The sequence below is a fragment of the Dendrobates tinctorius genome, unplaced genomic scaffold (assembly GCF_039654945.1).
Source record: "Dendrobates tinctorius isolate UK_male_01 unplaced genomic scaffold, ASM3965494v1 ptg000043l, whole genome shotgun sequence".
NCBI lineage: Eukaryota > Metazoa > Chordata > Amphibia > Anura > Dendrobatidae > Dendrobates > Dendrobates tinctorius.
In genome coordinates, this window is record NW_027361711.1 from 38,455,391 (window position 1) to 38,474,009 (window position 18,619).

Here is an 18,619-nt window from a genome sequence, read left to right on the forward strand (position 1 = left end):
AGCTGGGTTTTTCATCTCTTATGGTGGAGTCATGAACACTGACCGTAACTGAGGCCTGCAGTTCTTTGGATGTTGTTGTGGGGATTTTTATAACATCTTGGAAGAGTCATCACAGCGCTCTTGGGTAATTTTGGTTGGCTGGTGACTCCTGGGAATGTTCACCACTGTTCCATGTTTTCGCCATTTGTGGATAATGGCTCTCACTGTGTTTCGCTGGAGTCCCAAAGCTTTAGAAATGGCTTTATAACCTTTTCCAGACTGATAGATTTCAATTACCTTGTTTCTCATCTGTTCCAGAATTTCTTTGGATCGCAAGATGATGTCTAGCTTTTGAGGAACGTTTGCTCTACATCATTTTGTCAGGCAGATCCTATTTAACTGATTTCTTGATTGAGATCAGGTGTGGCAGTTATCAGGCCTGGGTTTGGCTAAGGAGTTTGAACTCCGCTTCCCAAAGATGTGATAAACCACAGTTAACTTATGTTTTAACCCATTTACCCCCCAAAGTGGTTTGCACGTTAATGATCATTCCAATTTATACAATTCTGTCCAGAGTCATTTTATGAGTGTTAGGGCTGGCGGAACGCACCAAATAATAAAAAGATGGTTATAAGGTGCATTCGCAGGCAGGGGTCCACCGTGCAGAGATGGTAAACTGCTGCCCGGTAATGGCGGACGCTATATGGCGGTATAAATGAACACACACGGGTTAACATCACCCGGTGTGTACAGGGGCGAACTGTGTTACCTCACAGAGCTGCACTACTGCGAAACAAATGCCGGAGCCTGTTTAAAATCAGCTCGGCAAAGGGAACGCTCAATAAATGGTCACAGAACTCAGCCCCAATAACATGGAGTCAGAGTCCCTCTAGACCTACTAAGCGTGCGGCGTCGCACCTGCAGACGCCACTAATAGATGCTGGCTACCGTGGCGTAAAGAAAAGCCACCAATTGGCGCTGATGTCAGTCTCTTGACTCTGCCTCCTACCTGCACCTCAGCCTGGACGCTTAACAGGCTAGGCTGCACAACACATGCGTACCAAGGGTAGGGGTTTCACAATGAGTCATTCACCTGAGACATACATACGTGCATGCAATACTCACTCCACATAGGTACACATAAATTTCCACTTAATGGCACAAAAAGTCTTTTTTTCTAACTCTATTAACCTAAGACAACACACAAACCATCCACTAATGCCACATTTAGGCAAAGAAAGGGAGGTTGAGTTATTTTATGCATAAATAACTTTATTAATTAAGTAAAGTTGCAAAATCAAACAAAGAATACCGCTTACTAAGCAGGTAAAAGGGGAAAATTTAATCACAAATATTATAACCAAACTTCCAAAAATATGTCAAAGAAATCTATTTCTGGACAAGAAAGGGGTATTTGTGCCTAGAAATTTCAGAATAAAGTGCAAATGCTATATAAATTCAAATGCTAACAGCCTAGAAAAAATGTGATAATAAATACATAAAGTGACAGTGCTCAAAAAACTATGCTGAAGGCAATGAAAGTGCTGTTTAGTGCATACAGCATTAGCAGATACCCTCAAAAATGCCCTAGTCCATGCAACTAAAGTATCAGTGTACAATGATTTTAATCTAATTCGGACCGCATATGAGCATCTATGGTGTCCGCAAGGCAAATAAATAATCCAAGAAGTAAAGGGCATAAATCTATAATCGAGTAACTTACATGTGGATGAAAATAGACCCCCACCTGCCGCCTCAACGCTCGTTTGGCCGTTCTTCATCAGGAGAGGTGGCTTAGAATAAACATGTATCTATTTAAATAGTGGGGACTGACCATATTAATTAAGTGATGGCGTCAGCCGATAGGCGGCGCATACATTGGTGCAACTGCACCACGTGGGGTATTACAGACACTCTCTGACAGGCCAATAAGTAAAGTCTACTGTGATGTTGGCTGATAGGCAGCACATACGCAGGTGCCTACACACCAAATAGGACTCTAGCTTCAGCACTCCCAGAACGCAAGCAATCCACCGCTACTAAGCAGCAGGGATCACGTGCGGACCACGTGAGCGCTTCAGGAAGGTCCTGGTGTAGCAGGACCCGGGTATGCGCTCCAGCCATATAAATGCATGTAAAAGGTCCTAATGTAACTAGGCAACAGAGATCACATGAGACCACGTGAATGCGTCAGGAAGATCCTGATGTAACAGGAACCGGACAAGCGCTCCAGCCATATAAGTTCATGTAAAAGGTCTTAATATAACAAAGCCCTGACAACAGCATGTAGCCCATTAAAAGAATTTTTGGCACAAAATAGAAGATTAGATAAAATTCTGTCCGCAAAAGGCATTTGTGTTATAAGTTTAAATGGACCATAAACATATTCTCAAGAAATATAAAATACAGTAATATTATAATATATAGGGTTAAACAAATATAAATATTATTACAGTATAAATTATACAATTATGTGGAAAAAATTGAATAATTATATCAATAAATAATATAAAAAAAAAGAAAGAATATAAAAAAATAATAAATATCAAATATGATACAGTGAAGTACATAAATAAATATGACTTGTAGTTATAAAAAGTGACTAAAAGAATAATAATAAGAAATAAAAATAAACTAAATACAAGAAACATGTATAATTAGTCCATTAGTCCATTGAAATTTGCGGAATCAGCATAAAAAATTTTTTTTTCTCTCCCAAACTTCCGTCATGTTTTCCATATCAAGAAGTGCAGCTGGTAAATGTTCAATTTTTTCTCCTTCCACAAAATTTAGATAAAGTAGAGGGCACAAAGAGGTCCAATCCAATGAGGTTCCCTGAATAAACAGGAGCCACACAAGAAATGGGCAGTCCACACTATATAAAAAAATAGAAAGAAAAACAATGACAAAAATAAATAAAAATACAATAGAGAATAATAACAGTAAATGTTAGACGGATACAGTAAAAATATATAAAAATATATAAAAACCCAGAAAAAGACTAACATTTACAGAAAGGACCCAAATCCATGGTTTTCATTTAAACCTAAAGGCACCAAGGTATTAAGCTTAAAAATCCAACGGCTTTCTACCTGGGACAGGACCTTAAATAAATTCCCTCCCCTTATACCCAAGGTTACCTGGTCAATGGCAACAACCTGGAGACCACTAGCATCAGATCCATGTACTGCCTTAAAATGTCTAGGGAGAGTCTTGAGTTGTTCCCCTTCTTTTATTTCTTTCGACTTTTCAATGTCTCACACATGTTCCCGTATTCTCTGGTCGTCATCCCTATATATATATTTTATTACAGGGGCATCGGGCAAGATAAATTTCCCCTTGGGAGGAGCACGTTAGATATTTCCTGATTGAAAAGGTCCTTGTGCCTTCAGAATTACAGAATTCTCTAGCTTTGATGGTATTAGACCAAGCTTTACATTTCTTACAAGGAAAAAAGCCTTGAATTTCTCCAAAGAGACTAGTCTGAGTTTTCTTCTAAGGGCAATAGTGACTTCTGACTAGTAGGTCAGATAAATTTCTAGATCTTCGGGCTGTAATAAGTGGTTTAGGAGTGAGAGTTCTACTTAAAATAGGGTCCACCAGTAAAACATTCCAACGATTCTGGATGATTTTAGTCAATTCATTCCTTTGGCTGTTGAAAGACGTAATAAATCTCACTTTTGACATATCAGTAGTTCGCTTTTTATTGAAATTGGAATAAAGTAGTTGATTTCTAGACACAGTTTGAACTCTCTTATAGGCATTTCTAATTGGTTTATGTCCATAGCCTCTTTCTCGGAACCTAGAATATAGATCATGTGCTTGATGTTGATAGGCTTCTTCAGTCGAGCAAATTCTCTTGACCCTCAAATACTGACTAACCAGGATGGATCTTATCGTAGACAGCAAATGTGAGGACCCAGCATGTAAAATAGGATTGGTTGCCGTAGGTTTTCTATATATAGTCATAAAATTAGATCCATCTGTATTGACCGAAGTGTCAATATCTAAGAAAGTGACTTTTCGTCCATAGGTGTAAGTGAAATAGATATTCAGCTCATTGTCATTCAATTGTGACATCAGAGTGTTAAGCTCATCCAACAGTGCCCTCCCATACAAACATAACATCATCAATATATCTTATCCAGTTGTGTATTTTATCCACACCCTGGATGGAGGAACACTGAAAAATGTCACGTTCCCAAAAGCCTAAAAACAAATTGGCATATGAGAGGGCACAAGCCGCCCCCATAGCCTTGCCCTGTAATTGAAGAAAAATCTGGTCCTTAAAGGTAAACCAATTGTGAGTTAAAACAAATTCCAAAAGAGCTAAAAGGAGTGTGATTAAGGTGCTATCAATGTTACTGTTATTTAAAAACCTTGAAACTGCTGTCAAACCCTGAGCATGCCGTATTGATGTATAAAGAGACTCAACATCAGCTGTGACTAAAATCATGTTATCATCCAAATGAAGCTGGTCCAATCTCTTTAAAGCAGCTGTTGTATCCTGCATATGGGATGGAAGAGTCGTTACGATGGGCTTTAAATAGTAGTCAATAAATTTACAAATCAATTCATTGAGGCCCTCGTTCCCGGATGCAATAGGTCAGCCCGGTGGATCTATAAAATTTTTATGTAGCTTAGAGCGAAGATAAAATGTGGGTAATTTAGATTGTAAAGTTTCAATAGTTTCAAGAATTTTTTTGGGGATAATTGCTCCCGTATAAGCTTCCATTAGAATATCAATAAGTTCTTTATGATATTGTGAGAGGGGAATATAAGTTAATTTCTTGTAGCACTTTTCATCCAAAAGTAACTTGAAGGTCTGTTCCTTGAATAACTCATTATGCCATATTACTAAGTTACCCCACTTATCTGCCATCTTAAACGTCACATCCTTCCAACTCTGTAGTTCTCTGATAACCTGTCTATCTCTCACATCAGATGGTCCAAAATAATACTTATGACTCATATCCTCTAGGTCTTTGGTGACCAATTTGACAAACATTTCAACCTCAGAACATGTACTGATATTAGAGAATTTTATTGATTTCTTAAAAAGAAATGTTGGAAAAGTGCTCACCGTCTCAGAGGGATTACTCTCCTCTGCTAATGACTCCAAGATAGCCAGAGCTTCACAATCAATCCTCTTTGGTATTCAATGTCAATCCCATATTAGTTTTTTCATGGAATATCTTTAACCCCTTTACCCCCAAGGGTGGTTTGCATGTTAATGACCGGGCCAATTTTTACAATTCTGACCACTGTCCATTTATGAGGTAATAACTCAGAAACGCTTCCATGGATCCCACTGATTCTGACAAGGTTTTCTCAGGACATATTGTACTTCATGATAGTGGTAAAATTTCATTCAATTAACTTGCGTTTATTTGTGAAAAAATCGGAAATTTGGTGAAAATTTTGAAAATTTTCCAACTTTGAATTTTTATTCCCTTAAATTACAGAGATATGGAGCAAAAAAAACTTAATAAGTAACATTACACATATGTTTACTTTACATCAGCACAATTTTTGAACCAATATTTTTTTGTTAGCAAGTTATAAGGGTTAAAAGTTGACCAGCGATTTCTCATTTTTGCAACACCATTTTATTTTTACGGACCACATCACATTTGAAGTCACTTTGAGGGGTCTATATGATAGAAAATACCCAAAAGTGACACCATTCTAAAAACTGCACCCCTCAAGGTGCTCAAAACCACATTCAAGAAGTTTATTAACCCTTCAGGTGCTTCACAGGAATTTTTTGAATGTTTAAAAAAAAAAATGAACATTTAACTTTTTTTCACAAAAAAATTACTTCAGGTCCAATTTTTTTTTTTTTTACCAAAGGTAAAATGAGATCTTGGACTGCAAAAGTTATTGTGCAATTTGTCGTGAGTACGCTGATACCTGATATGTGGGGGGAACCACTGTTTCGGTGCATGGCAGAGCTCAGAAGGGAAGGAGCGCCGTTTGACTTTTTCAATGCAAAATTGGCTGGAATTGAGATCGGACGCATGTCACATTGGAAAGCCCCTGATGTGCCCTAAGGAACTTATCTAGATGTGTGGTGAGCACTTTGAACCCCTCAGTGCTTCACAGAAGTTTATAACGCCCAGGCGTGAAAATAAAAAAATCATATTTTTTCCACAAACATGATCTTTTAGTCCCCAATTTTTTTATTTTCCAAAGGGTAACAAGAGAAATTGGACCCAAAAAATTGTTGTCCAATTTGTCCTGAGTATGCTGATACCCGATATGTGGGAGAAAACTACTGTATGGGCACACATCGGGGCTCGGAAGGGAAGTAGTGACGTTTTGGAATGCAGACTTTGATTGAATGGTCTGCAGGTGTCATGTTGCATTTGGAGAGCCCCTGATATACCTAAACAGTGGAAACCCCCCAGAAGTTACCCCATTTTGGAAACTAGACCGCCTAAAGAACTTATTTAGATGTGTGGTGAGCACTTTGAACTCCCCAGTGCTTCACAGAAGTTTATAACGCCCGGGCGTGAAAATGAAAAAATCATATTTTTTCCACAAACTTGAGCTTTTAGTCCCCAATTTTTTTATTTTCCCAAGGGTAACAGGAGAAATTGGACCCCAAAAGTTGTTGCTCAATTTGTCCTGAGTACGCTATTACCCCATATGTGGGAGAAAACTACTGTATCGGGACACGTCGGGGCTCGGAAGGGAAGTAGTGACGTTTTGGAATGCAGACTTTGATGGAATGGTCTGCGGGTGTCATGTCGCATTTGGAGAGCCTCTGATGTGCCTAAACTGTTGAAACTCCCCACAAGTGACCGCATTTTGGAAACTAGACCCCCCAAGGAAATTATCTAGATGTGTGGTGAGCACTTTGAATCCCCAAGTGCTTCACAGAAGTTTATAATGCCCGGGCATGAAAATAAAAAAAATCATATTTTTTTCCACAAAAATGATATTTTTGCCCTCAATTTTTTATTTTTCTAAGGGTAACAGGAGAAATTGGACCCCAAAAGTTGTTTTGCAATTTGTCCTGAGTAGGCTGATATCCTATATGTGGGGGTAAAACACTGTTTGGGCGCATGGCAGAGCTTGCAAGGGAAGGAGCACCATTTGACTTTTTCAGCGCAGAATTGGCTGGAATTGAGATCAGACGCCATGTTGCATTTGGAGAGCACCTGATGTGCCCAAACAGTGGAAATCCCCCAATTCTAACTCCAACCTTAACCCCAACACACCCATAACCCTAATCTCAGCCCTAACTCTTGCCCTAACCCTTGCCCTAACCCTAACCCTAATGTGAAAATGTAAATAAATACATTTTTTTAATTTTATTATTTTTCACTAAGGGGGTGATAACGGGGGGTTTGATTTACTACTTGTGGCGGGTTTTTATGTTTGGCAGCTGCAGCACGCTAAAAGACGCTTTTTATTGTAAAAATAGTTTTTGCATCACCACATTTTGAGAGCTATAATTTTTCCATATCTTGACCCACCGAGTCATGTGAGGTCTTATTTTTTGCGGGATGAGTTGACGTTTTTATTGGTACTATTTTCAGGCATGTGACATTTTTTGATCGCTTTTTATTCCGATTTTTGGGACGGGGAATGAACAAAAACCAGCGTTTCATGAATTTCTTTGGGGGGGGTGCGTCTACACCGTTCCGTGTGCAGTAAAATTGATAAGGTGGTTTTATTTTTTGGGTCAGTACGGTTATAGCGATACCTCATTTGTGTAATTTTTTTATATTTTGGCGCTTTTATTGAATGAAAACTATTTTATATAAAAAATAATTATTTTTGCATCATTTTATTCTGTGAGCTATAACTTTTTTATTTTTTTGCTAATGACGCTGTATGGCAGCTCGTTTTTTGCGGGACAAGATGACGTTTTCTGCAATACCATGGATATTTATATGCGTCTTTTTGATCACGCGGTATTTCATTTTTTGTTCGGCGGTATGATGAAGCGTTATTTTTTGCTTTGTTTTTTATCTTTATTTTTTAAGGGTTTTGCTAAAGGGCTTAACTAATGGGATAGTTTTTTAGGGCGGTTCGTTACGGATGCAGCGATACCAAATATGTGTACTTTTATTGTTTTTTTTCCAAAAAATGAATTTATTAGGGAATTTTTTCTTTTAATTTAGTTAGCGATTTTTTATAAATTATTTTTACCCTTTTTTTTTACTTTATTATACTGTCCCAGGGGGGACATCACTGTCATGTGACTGATCGCTGATCTTTCACATCATAGATTGCTGTGACAGTTCAGCCATCTGTCACATCGTGCTGCTGTAGTGGTCACAGGGAAGCACGGAGGGAGCCCCTCCCATTGCTTCCCTAAACCCCGGTACTCTGCGATCGTGTTTGATCACAGTGTGCCAGGGGTTAACGTGCCGGGGGCGGTCACGGACCGCCCCTGACACATAGTTCCGGGTGTCAGCTGTGATAATCCACGGGGGGGCGCCTCTGATCGCTTAGACCAGGGTTCCCCAACTCCAGTCCTCAAGGTCCATCAACAGATCATGTTTTCAGGATTTCCTTTGCATTGCACAGGTGTTACAATTATCACCTAAGCAATACTAAGGAAATCCTGAAAACATGATCTGTTGGTGGGCCTTGAGGACTGGAGTTGGGGGGAACCCTGGCTTAGACGGATAATCCCGTCCCCAGTCATAGGGGCCCGGGTACTATGGACGGGATAGTATGTCTAATGTCGGGAAGGGGTTAAAATAAGCTTCCTGGCAAAAAGATGAATATCTTTTATGGTCGTGAAAAGGTCTAAAGATTGAGGAGGAGAATAAGATGATGTTGTAATGAGTGATTCCCTACTAAAATTTAAGAAGGGACTGGATGCCTTTCTTGAAAAGTATAATATTACAGGGTATATACACTAGTTTCCTTAATATTGCGTTGATCCAGGGAGCTAGTCTGATTGCCGTATGTGGAGTCGGGAAGGAATTTTTTTCCCCAATGTGAAGCTTACTGTTTGCCACATGGGTTTTTTTTGCCTTCCTCTGGATCAACATGTTAGGGCAAGTTAGGATATGGGTTGAACTAGATGGACTTAAAATCTCCCTTCAACCTTAATAACTATGTTACTATGTTACTAAGTTAGACCCTTTTCAAGTAAAGACTAGAGTTGAGCGAAACGGGTCGAACAATTTCAAAAGTCGCCGACTTTTGGCAAAGTCGGGTTTCATGAAACGAAACCCGACCCTAGGATGAGGTCGGCCACGAGGTCGGCGACTTACGCGCCAAAGTCGCGTTTCAAAAGTTTGTTTAGCGCTCTTTTTCAGCCAATCAGGATCCACGGACACTGTGGGCAACGTGATGACATAGGCAGGGGTCACCACCATCTTTCAGAAGGGCATGCAAGTGATTGGCTTGCTTTGGTGGGCGTCACAGGGGTTATAAAAGGGCGTGCACGCCGACCGCCATCTTACTTCTGCCGATCTTAGCATAGGGAGAGGTTGCTGATTCTGTAGGGAGAGCGTTAGGCAGGGAAGAAGACAAAAAAACTGCTTCTGTTGCTAGCGATTTTGCCTGTGCAACACACCAGTCACTGAGTGTGCAGTGCAAGGGGAGGCTATATTGTGGTGGATCAGCGGTGTTGGTTGTTAGGCTGCCTTCTAAGGCTTCCTGACAGCTGCATTGCTGTTTCCCCACTGCTCTGCAAACTGCTTTTTTAAAAGCAATCCCAATTTTTTTTTTGTCCTGCTAAGGTACTGAGCGTGCATTTATTCACACCATACAGCGGTGTACGCTCCTCACACAGTACCGTGTAACGGCTGTTATCACAGCCACAGTGAAGATATCTGTGTGTCACTGTGGAAGGATAAGTGGAGGACTTGTTCCGTTCTTACAGACCTACACTCTAGGGAGATTCCTATTCTGCCCAATTCTACAATTCACTTTTTTCACACCTGTGCCATCGAGCCTGTGACATAGCGCTCTGATATTCAGTGGGCCTCACACAATCCAAAAGTGTCCAGTGTCCACAAGTGTCTGCAGAAATTCAAAATCTCCCTTATCCTGTAGTCACTTTTTTCACACCTGTGCCATCGAGCCTGTGACATAGCGCTGTGATATTCAGTGGGCCTCACACAATCCAAAAGTGTCCAGTGTCCACAAGTGCCTGCAAAAATTCAAAATCTCCCTTATCCTGTAGTCACTTTTTTCACACCTGCTGCATCGAGCCTGTGACATAGCGCTCTGATATTCATTGGGCCTCACACAATCCAAAAGTGTCCAGTGTCCACAAGTGTCTTCAGAAATTCAAAATCTCCCTTATCCTGTAGTCACTTTTTTCACACCTGTGCCATCGAGCCTGTGACATAGCGCTCTGATATTCAGTGGGCCTCACACAATCCAAGTGTCCAGTGTCCACAAGAGTCTGCAGAAATTCAAAATCTCCCTTATCCTGTAGTCACTTTTTTCACACCTGTGCCATCGAGCCTGTGACATAGCGCTCTGATATTCAGTGGGCCTCACACAATCCAAAAGTGTCCAGTGTCCACAAGTGTCTGCAGAAATTCAAAATCTCCCTTATCCTATAGTCACTTTATTCACACCTGCTGCATCGAGCCTGTGACATAGCGCTCTGATATTCAGTGGGCCTCACACAATCCAAGTGTCCAGTGTCCACAAGTGTCTGCAGAAATTCAAAATCTCCCTTATCCTGTAGTCACTTTTTTCACACCTGTGCCATCGAGCCTGTGACATAGCGCTGTGATATTCAGTGGGCCTCACACAATCCAAGTGTCCAGTGTCCACAAGTGTCTGCAGAAATTCAAAATCTCCCTTATCCTGTAGTCACTTTTTTCACACCTGTGCCATCGAGCCTGTGACATAGCGCTCTGATATTCAGTGGGCCTCACACAATCCAAAAGTGTCCAGTGTCCACAAGTGTCTGCAGAAATTCAAAATCTCCCTTATCCTGTAGTCACTTTTTTCACACCTGTGCCATCGAGCCTGTGACATAGCGCTCTGATATTCAGTGGGCCTCACACAATCCAAGTGTCCAGTGTCCACAAGTGTCTGCAGAAATTCAAAATCTCCCTTATCCTGTAGTCACTTTTTTCACACCTGTGCCATTGAGCCAGTGACATAGCGCTGTGATATTCAGTGGGCCTCACACAATCCAAGTGTCCAGTGTCCACAAGTGTCTGCAGAAATTCAAAATCTCCCTTATCCTGTAGTCACTTTTTTCACACCTGCTGCATCGAGCCTGTGACATAGCGCTCTGATATTCAGTGGGCCTCACACAATCCAAGTGTCCAGTGTCCACAAGTGTCTGCAGAAATTCAAAATCTCCCTTATCCTGTAGTCACTTTTTTCACACCTGTGCCATCGAGCCTGTGACATAGCGCTGTGATATTCAGTGGGCCTCACACAATCCAAGTGTCCAGTGTCCACAAGTGTCTGCAGAAATTCAAAAGCTCCCTTATCCTGTAGTCACTTTTTTCACACCTGCTGCATCGAGCCTGTGACATAGCGCTCTGATATTCAGTGGGCCTCACACAATCCAAGTGTCCAGTGTCCACAAGTGTCTGCAGAAATTCAAAATCTCCCTTATCCTGTAGTCACTTTTTTCACACCTGTGCCATCGAGCCTGTGACATAGCGCTGTGATATTCAGTGGGCCTCACACAATCCAAGTGTCCAGTGTCCACAAGTGTCTGCAGAAAATCTAAATCTCCCCTGTCCTATAGACACCTTGTACCTTGTTTTACATTACTATATAGTTTGTAGGATTTTGTCTACATTTCTACCAAAAATGAGGAAGGCTGGTGGAAGAGGCCGTGGAATTGGGCGGGGGTTGGCAGCTGGTAATGATGGTGTTGGTGGTGGATCTGATGGTAGTGGCAAAAGCAAAATAGGACCGAATGCAGGAGGTGTTGAGCCTGCATCATCGTCTGGCTCCATAAGGCTTCGAAGGCTTAGTTTTCTAGGAGTTGGCAAACCGCTTTTAACGCCAGAGCATCAGGAAAAAGTTTTGTCTTACATTGCTGACAGCCTCCAGCTCTATCGCCTCCTCTTCTGAAGTTGTAAAAAGTAAAAGCACTGAGTCGTCATTGGAGGCTCATGTTCATGAACCACACCTTTCCTTGTGTCCTTCACCCCAACCAAGATTGAAGGATGACGCAGGCCATACTACTGATTACTCCATGGAGCTGTTTTCACATACCATGCCTGGATTATCAAGTGAAATGGTGAATTACCCAGGCCAAGATGAATCTGACATGGAGTGCACTGATGTACAGCCGCTGATAGATGATTCTGCTGGTACATTCACTCAAAGCACTACATTGTCCTCGCAGTGTACAGAGCCAGATTCTGACCCTGATGAGACTCAGGTGCCCCTTCCCGCACACTATGCCACCATACACGGTGACACAGAGGAAGGTGCACATGACATTGAAGAGGAGGTGATGGATGACCCAGTTATTGACCCAGATTGTCATCCATTGGGGGAAGAGGGTGCTGCTTCCAATAGCTCAGATGAGGAGCATCCACAGCAGACATCAACATCGCAACAGCTGTTATCTGGCAGGCCCGGAGCACTCCAAAGACAGGTTCCAAAAATCAAAAGAGTTGCTGGACAGCTTGTCCAGAGGGTCAAAACATCACAGCGTGCTAGGCCGCAAAATGTCTGCCAAAGTAGGAAGAGTGCAGTGTGGCACTTTTTTGAACAAAATCCTCATGATCAGGCCAAGGTTATCTGTAAGAAGTGCGCAAAGACCTTTAGCCGAGGGAAAAATCTGAAAAATTTGAATACCAGTTGCATGCTTAGACATTTAACCAGCATGCACTTGCAAGCGTGGACACAACACCAAACCTCAAGTGCCACATGTGCAACTGATCACAAAGAAGGTAGTCAGCAACGCTACATTGTTTCCCCCACTGTAAGCCCACCGGCTAGCACAGCAGCAAATGTTGAGGTGTCGTTGCAAGGCCACAGCAGTCAGGGAATCCCACTGTTATATCAACGAAATACTGAATCTAGGCCATAAGAAAGAACACCAACTACATCACCATCATCAACCCTCTCTCAGTCCGCCCTGTCCACCGCTACTTCCACCATATGCAGCTCTCAAGTCCAGCTCACCCTCCCAGACACTATGAGTAGGTCAAGAAAGTACTCAGTCTCTCATCCGCATACACTGGGTTTGAACGCCCACATTGCCAAACTAATCTCGTTTGAGATGATGCCCTATCGGTTGGTGGAAAGCGCAGCTTTCCGCGAACTCATGGCCTATGCAGTACCACGCTATGACCTACCCAGTCGCCACTTCTTCTCTCGCAAAGCCATCCCAGCCCTCCACCATCATGTGAAAGACCGCATTGTCCATGCACTCAAGCAGTCAGTGAGTGGAAAGGTGCACCTCACAACTGAAGCATGGTCCAGTCGGCATGGCCAGGGACGTTACGTGTCCATCACTGCGCACTGGGTTAATGTGGTGGATGCAGGGTCCACAGGGGACAGCGGTGGTGGGATAGTGCTGCCTAGCCCACGGTATAGGAAACAGTTGGCTGTAGGCATTCCACCCTCCTCCTCCTCCTCCTCCTCCTCCACCAGAAGCGAAAGCTCGTCCACAGAGCGCAGTCGTACGAGCACACCATCTGCAGCTGCCACTGTTGCACATGAGGTGTCCCCCTATCGAGCAGCTAGTGGAAAGCGTCAGCAGGCTGTGTTGCAGATGATGTGTTTGGGCGACAGACACACCGCCGAGGTGCTGGCCGAGTACTTGAAGCGACAAACTGAGTCATGGCTGGGCAGTGTACATCTTGAGGCAGGCAAGGTAGTTAGTGATAACGGCTGTAATTTTGTGGCAGCCATAGCCCTTTCAAAACTCAGCCACATACCTTGCTTGGCTCACACCTTGAACCTGGTGGTGCAGTGCTTCCTCAAAAATTATCCGGAGTTAACAGCCCTGCTCCAGAAGGTGCGAAGACTGTGCGCGCACATCCGCCGGTCGCCTGTACACTCCGTTCGTATGCAGAAGCTGCAGCGATTGCTCCACCTTCCCAACCACCGCCTCATTATCGACATTGCAACAAGGTGGAACTCCACCCTGCACATGGTGGAACGGCTGTGCGAGCAGAGGCAGGCCATAATGCATTTGTGGGAGGATACACGGCCAGGCACTTTGAGAGCAGACATGGAGTTGACAGGTGTGCAGTGGTCGAAGCTGAAAGACCTCTGTAAAGTCCTTCAGTGTTTTGAGGAATGCACACGGCTGGTAAGCGCAGACGACGCCATCCTAAGCATGAGCATCCCACTTATGCGTCTGCTCATGCAAACTTTGACGCACCTTAAGGAGCAGGCGTCTGCAGCCAATGTTGACGAGGAGGAAGAGGTGGAGGGAATCCTTGATGACATTCAGCCATTGTCTGCTCAGGGACCTCTCCTGGACGAGTTGGAGGAAGAAGAGGAGGAGGAGGATGATGATGGGGATGATTACTTAGGGGAGGAGGATGCATCTCGTGGGGCAAGTGAAAATGTTGGCGTGGCAAGGTCTGGTACAGGGTTTGTGCGTGACTGGAGGGATGTGGATTTGCCAGAAAGTGCTCCTCCAACCAGCACTCGCAGTGCATCATTGACACCGGGAACATTGGCCCACATGTCAGATTATGCCTTGCGGATCCTAAAAAGGGACCCCCGCATTGCCAAAATGATGAACGATGACGACTACTGGTTGGCCAGCATCCTGGATCCACGCTATAAAGGCAAATTACAAAACATCATGCCACAGGAGAACCTTGACCTAATATTGGCTAATAAACAAGCAACTCTGGTAAATCGGTTGCTTGAGGCATTCCCAGCACACAGCAGCGGTGATGGTTCTCACACGAGCCGTACGGGCCGGGGGCAGCTTGGCAGAGGTGTTCATGGTGCACACAGCTGAAGTGGCGTTGGAGACAGGGGTTTCATGACAATGTTGTGGACTGATTTTTCAAGTACCGCTCACACAACTGGTAATACAGCATCGATGGAAAGTGACAGGAGACAGCAGTTGTCAACTATGGTTACAAACTACTTTTCCTCCCATATCGATGTTCTCCCACACAGGTCATTCCCCTTTGACTATTGGGCCGCTAAACTGGACACCTGGCCTGAATTGGCACAATATGCCTTACAGGAGCTCGCTTGCCCAGCTGCAAGTGTGCTATCGGAAAGAGTCTTCAGTGCAGCTGGATCAATCCTGACAGAAAAAAGGACCCGTCTGTCAACCCAAAATGTGGATGATCTAACCTTCATTAAAATGAACCATGCATGGGTTTCCAAGGATTTTGTCCCACCTTCCCCTGATGACACATAGGGTGACAGAAAAATGGCTTGCTTTGGTCCACCTCTTCCTGGGACTTGACCTATTTTGCCTTTTGCATCAGCTGAATGTCCAACATCAACATATGCCACTTTCTAAAAATCCCTAACTGTGCTGCCTCCCCCCCCCCATAGCCGGGGTCACCACCTAGCTCACGACACCGTGCGAGTGCCGTTGCCCTGGACAGGTGGGTAGGCCGACTCTTGGGCGCGGGCACTGGCACAGGGTCCCTCATAGTGCAATCAAGTGTCTCTGACGGTGGTGGTGCACACCCGCCGTCAGTCACACCGCCGTACTATGAGGGGCCCAGTGCCAGTACCGACGCCCACGAGTGGGCACCCCTTGCTTGGGCAGGGCCCCAGCATTTGCAATCTTTACCTCTCCCTGCTCCTCCGCTGTGTAGTCTGGGCCGTCAAATCCATACTGTGCCTGACACCGTCTGAGCCTGCCTCCTGATGTATAGACATATCTTTTGAATGTGTACGCTATCCATACATGTTATCCGGGGATACGGTACCCTTTCTCACCTTTGTGCAATCACTTGCAAGCCATACTGGGCCTAACACCGTCTAAGCCTGCCTCCTGATGTATAGACATATCTTTTGAATGTGTACGCTATCCATATATGTTATCCGGGGATACGGTACCCTTTCTCACCTTTGTGCAATCACGTGTAATCCATACTGTGTGTGAGAACGGCTGGCGAGCTGTTAAGCAAGCTACAGCACCTGTGGTTTGCACACGTAAGTTTTTCATTTTTTCAGGAATGACGGTTAGGCCTAATTCCGTAACTGCGGTTGACCTGCACTTACTGGGAAATCATCGTTCGCGAGTAATAATTGTAATCAGTGATCCCCATTACTAGCGTTGTTCAGCGGATTATCTGCACCTGTAAGCTACAAACGCTGGCCTTTTCAGTGTAGCGCACATGCAGCCACGGACATGTAATGGCATGACATACCAGTTATTGGCCAATCTCATGTGCCAGAGCCTCACGTGTCCCTCTAGTAAGCCGGACTCGGACCGCGGGGCATGACGGAGTCTCGTTCGTTAACGGAATTAAGCTTGCAATGTGTGCATCTGTTCTGTAGCTGGCATGGTTGAGGTTGCCCGTGTTGAGTCAAATTACGCCGTAGGCTCCACTCCTGGTGGTGCCCTTCTGGACATTCCTTTAAGGTTCAGCTTTGCAACCATACTGCCCACGTAAAACAAACACTTTGCCTTCATGAACGCTGTTTGGAGGGTCATGACTCGTGGGAATAACGCCGCCCAATCAGTTAACCGAGATCCTTCGTTGCTCCCTAGCATGACATCACACTCCCTAGGAGGAAGGTAATGCCACTGTGGCGACCGTACTCCTGGGGGCGACACAAGTGCACTGATGCCCAGCCACTGCTCGATGAATCTGCTGGTACATTGACCCAGACCACTACATTCCCCTCGCACGCTACCCGGCCTGAATCTGACCCTGATGAAACTCAGGTTACCCTTCCCATATACAGTTCCATCTTACACGGTGACAAAGAGGAAGCTGCAGATGAAAGTGCAGGTTCGGCCCACCCGCCATCAGACACACCACCGTACTATCAGGGGCCCTGTGCCAGTGCCGTCACCAACGAGTGGGCCCCCCCTGCTTGCTCAGGATCACAGCACTTGCAAGGTTGAAATACTGTGCAGTGAGATGGAAGATGGGGACGACGAGGAGTCCAGACTAGTACAGGGATTCCCTAGCGAGGAGACTTATTTGATTGTTTTCAATGTTGGGACAGCAATTTTTGGGGAGTACTATACTCTGGAGAATGATAGATGGGACCAACCATACACTGGAACATTCCAAAGGTGGACATCAGACACTGGAGCAGCATTTACAGGGCCCATTATACACTAGAGCATTAGAAATGGGGCCCATTATGTTTGGAGCATTATTTGGGCCCATAAGACAGTGGAGCTTCATCCATGGGGACCAACATATACTGTAGCATTATGTGGAGCGCATCATATACTGTTTCAAACATTATATGGGACCAATGATTCTGTATGGAGAAATAGATGGGCCTCGTCATGAGATGTAAAAAGTGAAGTATTTTTCATTGTACTATGCCGCTATTTCTCTGCCGTATCGGAGCATGATGAGTTGTGGTATGTGTTAAAGGGGCGCTCTTTCGCCCAGGGCACATGAAAACCTGGAGCCAGCCCCACCCCCCCACAACTTTAGCCAAATAACCCCCATTTTTCAGTGCGTAACTTGTATTATGAAATTAATTAAGGTTGACCAGCTTAAGTAAGAAGAATTGATGCTTTTGGCATTCAAATGAGCACTGTAGGTGTGTTTCCTGTCCTCCTCTCACTGCCGACTTTTATTCCCCATTGACTTACATTGGGTTTCGTGTTTCGGGACGACCCCGACTTTTCCCTATAATCGGCCTATCTTGCTCGACCCGACTTTTGGAAAAGTCGGGTTTCACGAAACAAAACTCGACCATAAAAAACCAAAAGTCGCTCAACTCTAGTAAAGACACATGTTCAGCCGATAGTACATGTGAAGAAAGGTTGACTACCTTGGGATGATCATTTCTTTTATTCCCACGACCTGAGCCTTGTTTCCCTTGATATGCCTTCTTCCCCCCAAATCTAGTTCTGTTATGTCTGGGGTTCTGGTATTCATGTTCATAGGTTGAAGCCGTGCTGCTAGATAATGATGAAATAGAGGACGCTGATGGACTGCGAGTTTGAGGTTTGGAATTACCAGAATCCCCTGAGCTGTTTTGCCATCTATAATTTTTTTTCTTTTCGTAGTCCTGTTTATCATTTATATATTTCTTCATTTTTGTAGCACTAATCTGCTGTTCCCACTTTTCAACTCTTAACCTCTCTTTCTTTGCCTAAATGTGGCATTAGTGGGTGTTTTGTGTGTTGACTCACTCCACATAGTCTGATAATGCAGTCTATACCAGCACACGGTCGTGCGATCCTTTTATAGACGCAGCCTTCCGGGACCTTCCTGATGGCCCAATCCGAGCTGCAATAGAACCTGAGTATGTGACCTCCAACCTCCAATGAGAGGTCGTCCCACGGGCATGCTCAGTAGGAGAAAAGCAGGACTTAGTCCCAGGAGCGTCTGCTCACCGCTGACTAATGTCTGATGCTACAGTTGAGCCTGGAGCAGCAGTAGCAACCAGATGCATAGCATTAGGCAGGGCAAGATGCCAGGACCAACGTCTCTGCTGAGCAGGATCCTCTGTGGCTGCAGAAGAATGGGAGACTGCAAAGGACATGGCTTGTGATTCCCCCTGTGCAGTGGGAGAACTTCAGCGCCAAACA